General features: G+C 39.6%; 1 protein-coding gene across 5 annotated transcripts in view; it reads left to right on the top strand.

Annotated features, from left to right (window-relative positions):
- The first annotated feature begins 702 nt into the window (after nucleotides 1–702).
- The window catches only part of lpp (LIM domain containing preferred translocation partner in lipoma), a 186,793-nt gene continuing 176,355 nt past the window's right edge, over nucleotides 703–11,140 (top strand). Inside the window, exons 1-2 of one of the 5 annotated variants that reach the window (XM_008407672.3) lie at nucleotides 703–903; nucleotides 10,292–10,331. The gene's annotated coding sequence lies outside the window, so the exon portion shown is untranslated. Of the gene's footprint in view, nucleotides 904–924; nucleotides 1,109–10,291; nucleotides 10,332–11,140 lie in introns of those variants that run through there. The other 4 variants (XM_008407668.3, XM_017304533.2, XM_008407670.3 and 1 more) reach the window with 4 other exon arrangements.

Genomic DNA, 11,140 nt, shown 5'->3' with positions numbered 1-11,140 from the left:
TCATTCTATTCTCAAAAGAGATTCTTTTTAAACATTATTTGGCACTTTTACTCTTTGAAAAAAAGTGGGTAAAGTCAGTGCACGTATCAATAGTTGTATGTTTTTCATTAGATACCTGTCAAAAAAGAAATACATGTTAATTTTAAAGTAGAATACATTACAGCTCTCATTTCCTATGAGAAGCAAAGTTCTTTGTTTGAATATTTTGGGCTTAATCCAAGCACAACATTTAGCTCGAGTAGTTTTACCAGCATGTATTTGATCACAGAAACATCTGAACATGTAAACAACATAGGATTTTGAACAGTTTTCTTTGAGAATTTTCCCTATAAGGGCATTCAAAACATGCTTCTCCTCCAGTTTGGAGCCATAAAAAGAAACACAGCTGGTATTTCAATTTAATATTTTATACTTTGAAAATGAAAAACCTCTGGTTTGTGTTGACTGATGATGAGAACATCCAGTTATCAAAACTTGCACAGACTGGGGTAGAGCCCCCTTAAAACTGTCTGAAGCCCAGAGACCTGGAGATTCCTGAATACGCCTCTGACTGTACAATAAACGTGGAGATGTTTAATTTTATGTGTCTCTGTTTCTCGGCGACATATGTTATCGCAGGGAGAAGTAATGTAAAGTATATTGCTCTTTTCCCTCTGTGCAGACAGCAGTGTGTGAGTGCTGTGCCGCGTGTGTGTGTCAGTGTTTTGGCCTGCTGCCTTACATGGGCAAACCTCTGATCTGACTGAGACGGCTGGAATTTCAGGGCGTGACGTCACTGCCTTCAACTCTCCCACAATTTGGATCAAGAAAAGTTGGACTTCTCCCTTTTTTGGGGGGTGGGGGGGCTGTCTTTTTTTTTTTTGGTTGGGACTTCAGCCTCTCTCTCGTTTCCTAGAAAGCGAGGTAAGCCCGAGCATCGGTTCCACTTCTTTTGTTGAAACGGTTTAAGCTGACCGGGCGCTGCTCGGCTTGGTAAACTGATTGGAGCTTGGAACAGCTCCTCTCTGCAGTTTTGTTCGGCCTTGTTGGGACGCGAATATGAGTTTGACTGTAGCTCGGACGGAGTTAACAGTGAGGGCGTGGACTCGACGCGGATAGCCTTGGCCCGGTAGGAATGTTACATTAGGGTACTAACAAAGCTAACATGTCGCTAGCTCGAGCAGAGAGAGGAGCTCATTCATGCGTTGAGGGGGGAAAAAAATATCAGACAGCGTGTGCAGCCCGTCAAAAGTTTCGGGACTCCCTGCTTCTCTGAAGAGAGAGAGGGGGCCGGGGGGGTGGTGGGTTCTGCTTTAGCTTTAGTGGTCCGCAAGTCGAGCAATGCGGAAGAACAGACTGTCACCGGAGAGTGAAGGAGAGCCCCCTTTTCTGCACAGAAATATGTCGCCGAGTTTCACTATAAAGAAACTCGTGCGCACTGAAGTCGCAGAAAACCGGTGTCGTCCTTATTTATTTAGTTAGTTTTCAGGCGTAGCGGGTGACGTATGACAAGACCTGGCTGGGTGTTTACGACAGCGCAGATTTGCCACGTTAGTGCAGTTCACGGTGTGTCATTAAAGTTGCAGGCAGTTGTATGTCATCGTGGGGTTACTGCGAAGGCTGTGTCCTTTAGACCTTACATGTTAGACCCGCTTATCGCTCATATACGCAGGCAGAGAGATAATTAAGCAGACGTGACAGTGGGCCTGTGTCATCCTCAGAGCACTGCTCTGAGATCAGCATGCAGGCCTGGAGTTCAAAGAACACACCGGGCTCCTCAGAGCTACACTTTACAGCATAATGTAACTTATTTCTTCATATGTAGCACTGAACATCATGCCATATATAACAGAATCATGATATAGGATACCCTCTCTGTGTTTTACTTAATGTTTACCTGTTTCATCATTCATCTGGTTATAAAAAATCTGACTACAAAATGCTGCAAAGTTCACAGTGATGCAGCTGTAATGACATCAAGAGTAAAACATTCACTTCAGGGATCTACTTCCTTGTTTTTAGAGAAACCCAGCATGGGTCGGTGTGGTTTGGTGCCCTATAGGGGTACGCTGTTGCCCCTTCTCCAACTTCAAGTCTCACTCTAGCTGGTTAATGTCAGGTTCGGTTCTAGCCAAGTTGGTTGTGTCTTCTCATGGCAGGCTGTTCCTCACTAAAATGGAGGAACGTGGACAGGCTGTGGGTGCGCAGGTTTGGTAGTCCAGTTTTTCCCAACCCTGGTCCTCAAGGCACACTGCCCTGCACGTTTTAGATGTTTCTCTGCCTGATTCAGCTGATTGCATTTCAGCAAACTACTGTCAGTTGAAATCACCTAGGCTGAAGCAAGGAAACACATTAAACGTGCAGGGCAGTGTGCCTTGAAGACCAGGGTTGGGAAACGCTGCTGTAGTCGACGCTCCAGTGTTATTTTTTGCATGCACCCTTAGGCGGCCAGTTTCTCTGAAATCTCTTGATATATTTGTTTGTTGCGGGTTGTCCTGTCCAGTTGATGCCGTAGATGCTCTGCCACCACAAGTGAAAAAAAGATTTACACCTCAACGTTTGACCAGTTACTGATATTTGCATCTCACCAACTATAGTCTCATTGCAGAATCCATGGGCCAATCAACAAATGCAGTCTGCTGCCAATCAAGCTACAGCTCCGGCTTGTACCACCCCTTATTCTCCTGGGAGAATAAGCCCCTTCTCCCCTTAAGAAGGGGCTTATTTTAAGGTTCTGTGTATTCTGCTTATTCAGGAGATCTTACCACTACCAGTTAGACCAGTGTTTCTCAACCTTTTTCGGGTCAGCGCCCCCCTAGCAACGCCCCCCACCAAAGAATTTGCAGGCTACTTTGCACTGACCATTATTTTATCATTAATATTACTATCACTGTTGTAGAAGTTTTGATTTTTATGCTTGTTTCTGTATTTATCATCAAAAATAATTTCCCAGAGAACAAAAAAGCCATGGGAATAGAAATTATTTTCACAGATGTCTACGAAAAATGCAATGAACATTCAAGTTAAAATTTGTAGGCCTAACAGCAGCCAATCAGAGTGGAAACAACATTCTTATTCTTTGCCATTTTCTAGTTGTTAAATCTTGCACAAAATTACCAGATAAAAGATGTTCAACATGCCAGTTTAAACTTTGAACCATTTGCAAAACGACTGAACTCTGCAACATTAAAACATGGATAGAACTGTAACTACATTAATCATAGCTCTTCTTCTCTTCAGTGTTTCTGTCAGTTTCTGGTGGTGCAGCTCTGTGCTGCCTTCAGGAGAATGGGACATCAGAGTATCATACATAAACCTTCACCCACATGGCATTTATTGTGCAAACCAGAGCTTTCAGTGGAAAAACAAAAGTTCCAGGTTCTTTTAATGTCATACAAATATGAGACATGGCCTGTGTTGTATGATACCAGTAGTTAACTGTGCCATTGTTCTACGGACCTATAAATTAATCGAGCTCAGCAATGATGCGGTAAGGTTTGGTTCTATGGGCCGGTTTTATAGTGGAAACAGACAAAATAGTCTTTCCAGCCGCACCGACCTTTGCTGGACTGGTCAGTTTAAGCGAGGCCTATTTACTGTACTTGCTGTTGATTACACTTGCTGTGATTATTACTCTGCAGCTCACAACTTAGGTGCCTGTCCACACGGGAATGTTTCCAGAAATGTCTTCATATACCAACAACAGCCCAAAAATGCTATTTTTACTTTGCTAGAACTGTAAGTGGCACAAAACATGGAGTACAGGGTGCTCGCATAAAGCCAAGAAAACAAGAATGAAAAACAACAAATTAGAGTTTAGCTGTGTGGCGTAACAACAAAGTCAAGCTTTTTCTCTGTTTCATGTTTTATAAAACGAATAATCTGCAAGACCAACATGTAGCCGGCCGCTATTGTTTGTGTAACGCCTTTGAGGTTAGAGGTTGGGCTTTTATGTCATTTCATGAGGGTGAAATTTTAACTATGGAGTCAGTTTTTTTTTTTTTTTTTTTAAAGAGTTCCCATTTTAGAAAAACAAAACTTTCTCCTGCACATGGGACGCAAGTCCAGATTCTAAAATACAACGTGGTTCTGTGTACAAATGCCATTTTCATTGAGCCGTGAAAAAACAAGCCGGGTCGACTCCGATTTGTTCCAGCTGTGTGTAGCATAGAGAAGTTCTGTAATCTCCTTCCTCCTAGATGTTGCTGTGCGCTTTTCTGTCAGCTGGCTGAGTGAAGGCATCTGTTGCCTCAATCTATAAGAGTTTTAGTTTATATTACTAATTTTGGTCTCTTTGAGCATTACTACATCACACACCCCAAAAAGGTGTCATACATAATCTGTGACGTCACCTTAGCTACGTGAATCGAGCTCCGGCTTAATTTTTTGTAACACCTAGGTCCATTTTTGTGAACCATTCAGATAAAAATGACAATTTAATTATAAATAAGTTATGACTGTAAGATTTAATATGTTCCTTTAAGAGCAGTAAACTTGTAGTTTTCTTTTAGAAACTGCAATTAGATAAAGTTATGATTTTTGTTTTAAATTTTCAATCTTTGTTACTGTATTATTTTTACACCATGAGAATCTATTACCAGCCTGCTCTGTAAAAGAGAAAGCACATGAGAGAATCCTTGTAAAAATGGAGTTTGATTCTATTTTCTGTTGCACGATTCATACATATTCCAATATAAAGTGCTTTTACAGAACAAACAGCACATTGAAGCACAAGCTGACGCGACTAACAATACATTAATGGAGCTGCATTCAGCTTTATGCATGACTTAAAAAAAGGAAGTAGTAAAATACAAATTGTAGCGCATTGATAAGAACCAATGACAGAAACTGATAAACAGTTGAGATAAGCTTTAGTCTTTGTAGAAAAAGTTGCATTAAATAATAATGTTGTCAGTTCTGATTTAAATTAGTGTCTGCACATGCCAACTTTTTAAGGAAGTTGATTCCAATGTTGAGGAGCAGAGAAACGGTATGGTGCCTTGTTTGGTTCTGGTTCTTGTCCTGGATACACAAAGGTCTCTGATGATCTGAGAGATTTAGTTTTTTTTTTATTACACTTGATTAGCAACTCCAAACTGCAGTTGTTCTCAAACCAATAAGGAGATGTTAAATCTACCATTTTACTAACAGGAAGTGCAGTAGTTTAGAGACAAGTGTCTTATAATCCCTTTTCTTACTGTTGGTCAAAACTCTGGCTTGCGCTGGCTCGCTGATTTTTCTTATTTATTTAGTTATATCTGATACATGCGAGGACACTTTTTATTTTCATTTATCCAGTCCCTTATGTTGGGTTATCAAAAATGTTTTGACTTTGGTTTGAATGTGAAGAAATTAATTACATTACCAAAACAGAAAGTATTGTTTATGTTGTGTGTTTCAGGCTGAAAGGTGAAGCATTTACAGTGCAGTGATATTTTTTAATTTGTTACATTACAAATCATGGACCAGATCATGTTTGGCTGAAAAATTCTTTGTTTATATAGTCTTTTAAATAACTGCACAGTATTATTTTTCTTGTGTGGTAAATGTGTACTTGTATATATTTTTTACCTTTGTGTGAATATTTCCACTTATCTTTATTTGCTTTGGCAGCTAAATTCTATTCTGACTCCTCCCAATTGGTCAAAATTCCTATTTGCTGAAATGATTGGAAAAATTGAGCCAATTCCCCTGCAGTGTCAGCAAATCCAAGCATTTAGAATGCTGCTGTGAGTAAATTTCCATTGTTGCACAATTAACTTCAACTTAGCAAAGTTTATATGTGAACATTTCATTACAAAATTTGAACACAATTTCCATAAATTCTGAGGTGGTTGCAAATTTGTGGAGTGTATATATGTGTCTAAAAGCTGCAAGTCATGTTATAAGATTTCTTCAAGATGTTCAAAATAACTGGGATGGTGTGGTTTAGCTTGAGATCAAATTACATATTCCACAATACCATGGCAGTAGAAAGGCAACCCCGTTATTTAAAGCTGTTTTTTGATATTGCATAGAAATACAAAGCATGTCAGTACAGCATGACTGGTATATTACAATAATCTATTGTACTAAAAACTAATGCTCGAGGTTTTTTTCTTTACATTTTAAAAGAAATGTAGATTTTAGTCTTTAAACATACTTATGACACACTGTAAGTTTTAGCACCACCGTACAGTAGATCATTAGGTGCTCATGTCCTGACAATGCATTTCTAAGCCCAAAAAGAAGACATGCCTTCTTAGATTTAAGCTTGAGAAAATTCTGCCTCATTTACTCAAGTGTATTGCATGTAGTCACTTACTGTATAACTTTAAAGGACTGTAGCCTTGTGGTGACGAAGAAACGTAAATGTCATCAGCCAAGGTGTGGTAAGAGATGATGTAACACTGCATGATCTAAACAAGGGAGAGCGTGTGAATGTTGAATGAAAATGGGCTGAGAACACAGCCTTGAGGCACCCCACATCTTTGCTTCTCTCAGACTTATAATTTACAAATGACACTAACTGGTTCTGGTCCGTCGAGGGAGATTTACACCGAACTGGAAAGTCACAGCTACTTTCCCCCCCCCCGCCATCAGTCAGGGTGTTATGATAAAGTCAAATGTGCATAGAAGGCATATACAATCGTATGGATTCTAGGTTATGGTGGACAGAAATATGCAGAGTGCGCTGTTATAATGATCCTCCCTAGAGTGTTCTTTATATTCTCCTTCTAATTACCGTCTGGATTGCAAAACCCTGTGTATCTAAGAAGAGATGCGCTATGAGATTCTTGTGTAGTGTGAATGAACTTGTACACCATAGTTACAGAGAGTCGGTCCAGGTTCCTCATGTTAAGTAGGTTTTCTGTTATTCATGTGAAGGTCTCCCGCCTCCTGCCGCCTTAACCGAAAACCTTTGTGAAAGTTTAGAGCCTCCGCTCCGCTCCCTCCTCGTGAGAGCAACAAGAACGTCGGTCGAGACCTTAGATGTGACTCCGTTATGAAATGAAAAATAAATCCCAACTTTCTTCTCTTAAAAAGACCGAACACAAAGTTTGCCTTAGATGTGAATTTCAAATCAATAACACAAGATCCCCCGAGGGAGAGCTGTCATCAAACCGAATACATCTGCGTCACTGCGACACATTTTCAATTCAACCAACATTAAACAGAACTGTCTTTAAAATCTCAGGCTAAAAAGGGGCTCATTTGACAGTGCTGATGATGTTTAAGTTGAAAGATAAATGCCTCGGCTGCCTTTGAGCCCGGGCCCCCCTGGTAGCTTCTGCTGTTTGTGTTTCTTGGCATATTTTAATGAGGAAACTCTTGAAGGAGTTTGATTCTGGGTGGTGGATTTTTAAAAGAAGGGGAGAAATAACCCCCCACCTGTTGTCATGAGCAAAAGTGTGTCAGATGAGATATAGTTCACAAAGAATTACCACATAATGTTTCTGTAATTATATATATTTTTTCCCCACTGTAAGAATGAGTGGTGAAAAAAAAAGCCAATTGATATAAAAGTCATCATTTTAATTCGCTGATGCAGATTATGCATAAATATTTAAGAAAAAAATTATCATTTATTAAAGGAGAATATGTTCATGCTGGTCAAAAACTGTCAAAATTGGTTCTTAGTACCCAGACATAGTTTTGCAAATATTTCCAAACGGTTTTCAAATGGATCGCTGCTCAGGGCGTTTTTCCCTTCGAGATCTCCTCTTGTGGCTAGGATGTGGATCCTTCCATCGAAGAATAATGAGTCTTCTAGCTCGAACAGAGCAGAAAGCCAACACAGTTCTCTGATGTTTGCTGAAGGAGGCCTCCGCTGGAGCCACCCTAAAGAGAGAGATGAGTGGTGATGAACAGTTCGTCCAAATATTCCTGAGAAGGTGTCAAAGATGCCTTGCCAGTATCCATGCAACTTTGGACACGACCAGAATGTGTGTAAAAGTATGGCTGGAGATTGTTTACAACGATCACACGTCCGGTCCAAGTTCCTTTTGAGTTTGCACAATCTGTCCTTAGACCAGTGTAAACGATGTGCTACCTTGAATTGAACTATAACATGTCTCAGACATATTGAGGACAAATAGATATTTTGAATAATTTTTTGCCAAACTGTGTCTGATATGGATTCCTCCAAGTCCAACTCCCACCTGCCCCTCAAAGAATCTAAATTGGTGTCATTAAATGAACTGAGTAACGAATAAACTTTAGTCATAGAACGTTTTGTTACAGACTTGCACATCAAGATCTCATCATTTAATTGCAGTTGTAATATAACACACATTGAAGTTAGGATATCAGTAAGCGTTTTGATATATTATGCACCTTTATTTACATTGATGCAGAAAATTAGGAGCCATTTTCATCTTCAGCTTACTTGGCAGAAACCTGAAAGTTTGGGTGAAAACTTACTGATTTTTGGAACTCCTCAAAAATGTGTTTTGTTTGTTTTGCAAACCAACCTTTTTGATTGGATTCCTCAGACCATAACACATTCTTCCATAGCTGTTTTTTGGGGGGTTTTATTTGAAGATTTTAACTAGGATTTGGATATTTGGTTTGGGAGAATAGACTTTGGGGGAAACCAGTGTCAAGATGTAGAACACAATGAACCAGAAATTCCTGCAGCTCCTCCAGGTCCACTGTCCGGTGTTTGGCAGCCTCCCTGAATAGTTTAAATCATTCTTTTATGCATATATTTAATAAATAAGATATTGTGGAATTCTTTGTGGTGGTCTTCTACTGATAACCTAATGATATTTTCAGACAAAGACATAATCTTGGTAAATATGTACCCAAAATAAGCTCGAGTACAGGTTTTGGATAGATTTGGGCCTAACAAGCATTTCTTAGCTCGTCACACAACATGCATGGCATAACATTAACGTACCAATACTTGCTTCAAATGTGTGTAGGACTCTCAAGGATGGGTGCAACATGTAACACGGTGCCTTGCCCCGTATTGCAGATAACGTTTTTATTAGTTAGTAGTTTAAAAGAGACGGTTCAGTGTTTTTACCAACTACAGGATCCTCCATGTACTGTTGCTGGTGTTCTGTGTGGATTGTTTACACACTAAACAGATTTGTCAATAATACATAAATGATTATGTAACCAGACACCAGAATTATTGAGCCAACAAGCAGACATTATTGACTCACCTGGTTCTGTTGTTGAAAGAGTTTAGTTAGGTAAAGGCAAGCAAGCAGCAAGTTTCTTCTGCTTATTGAAACAACATTTCTTTACTGTTTACCCTGCATGGCAGGGTTTATTAATGTTTATTAATGGGCATTGATAAACTTGTAATCTTGTTACAAGTTTATTATAACACACTTGTGACTGAATATGAATTCATTGTGCTTTGGAGCGTTATTTAGGCTTTAGCTCCTTTCAAACACCTGATATTTCTGCCTAAATCGACTGACTGCTAAATCATCCCCGATTTTCTTAATTTTGGGAGATCGTTGATTGTCCTATGCTTACATGAGAATCTGATCTTATCTACCAATGTTATCGACTTCGGCAAAGGTCTGAAAATCATCCACTGTCCTCTTTTGCTCTGCCATGAGAGAGGGCAGACTTGCAGTATACCCAGATTCTAGCAGGTGCAGGTAATATTAGCAGGAAAGGACTAGAATAGTCCAGAAATTTCACGCATTCAAGTCTAGAAAATGACGTGAATTGATCATCAAAGATGAGGGAAAAAAAGCTCAGCAATGTAAAAATATAAAAAGAAAAGACGAAGGGGTGAAAAGACCAGCTTGTCAAAAACTAGCCAGGCCTATGACAATTGAATGTTTTGACTCTTTATTAAAAAAAAAAAGAAAAGTTTGTTGATTTTTATGCCAACAGCTTTACGTCAGGAATAGAGTACATGTCTAGGTCCTCTTCTTCTACTGATAATAGCATTTACACCAGCTCAGGAGAGCACCTTGCTGCCCCCAGCAGGCCAACTGTAGAAGTAGCTGGAAGGTTGATTAAATTTACCCCACATTTTTAGAAGTGTATCTCCATTTGGCCATTAGATGTGATATTACCTACCAGTTTGTTTCCCTCTTGTAGTTGTTTTCCAATGCCATACTGCCCCATGTTTGGTGCCTTGACCTTGACATACCAGACTAGCTGCCCTGTGGTCATCAGGGGGAGTATGCAGGTTCTTGGCTGAGTTCTTTCCACTCATGAATGACAGAAACCCAGAACAAGCATGTCTCCCACATGACAGTGTCTGTTTACTATGCTGGCGTGGTCCTCCACAGCCAAATTATAGTTAGGTAATCTATTTGTGTAACACAGAGTTGTCTGTATTTCTCAATCTCTGCAGATTCAGCTGTCTTCCAGTAATCCCAAAGAGGGAAATAAAGGTAGGATTACTTTTGATGTATTTCTGTATTGTGACTTGCATGTTCTGTTATGTTCCTTTTTTGTGTTCACTTCCACTTTCGCAACATAAATATGGATATATTTGGCACATTCTATTGTGGTAAACTAGATGTTCTGCAGGAAGTTTAAAGGTAACCTTAAGCTCAGCATCCACCTATTCAATTAATACAGAATTACTCTTCTGTTTGTACTTTTGCACATAAAGTATCAGGTTACTTTCACATCAGGTCACATTCAGACACAAGGTTAGAAAAGAAGGAAGCGGGAAACCCCCACGGTATGAAAGAAATTTGCTTCAGGATGGTGTCACCAGGGTTTATTACAGCTATGCTGATGAAACACCCTAAACTTCAACTAGGACATCAGTTAAGTGATACTTAAGCTTATGAAGTGCTTCGTTCCGACTAAGATTCATGTGATAATTTTGACAGATGTAATACTGAATGAATTTGAATATGTTTTATGAAGTGAGAAATGTTTGTGTTCAGTTTCCAGGCAGGTTTGCCTTGATTTGAACCGGAAATAAGGAGGAATAGATTCATACCAGCTGTTGCATATAAAGTGTCTTGCAAAAAGTCTTCACTCATGAGCTGAGTGATACTCAAAGTATCACAGAATTGTGACGTGGAGGGGAAGTGACATGGATTTGTCTTTTTTAAAAACTGTAGAGTTTGCACATGGTGCACCTGCTACACCAGCCGAGCCACACTGAACCCCGGACATCAGAGTTAAAGTCTCGCAGATTGTTAGGTGGATTCAGGTCTGGACTTTGATATTGTAGGTGTTTCCC

The sequence above is a fragment of the Poecilia reticulata genome, chromosome 4, assembly GCF_904066995.2.
Source record: "Poecilia reticulata chromosome 4, P_reticulata-male-v2, whole genome shotgun sequence".
Lineage (NCBI taxonomy): Eukaryota > Metazoa > Chordata > Actinopteri > Cyprinodontiformes > Poeciliidae > Poecilia > Poecilia reticulata.
This window is presented reverse-complemented; position numbering and strand designations above follow the sequence as displayed.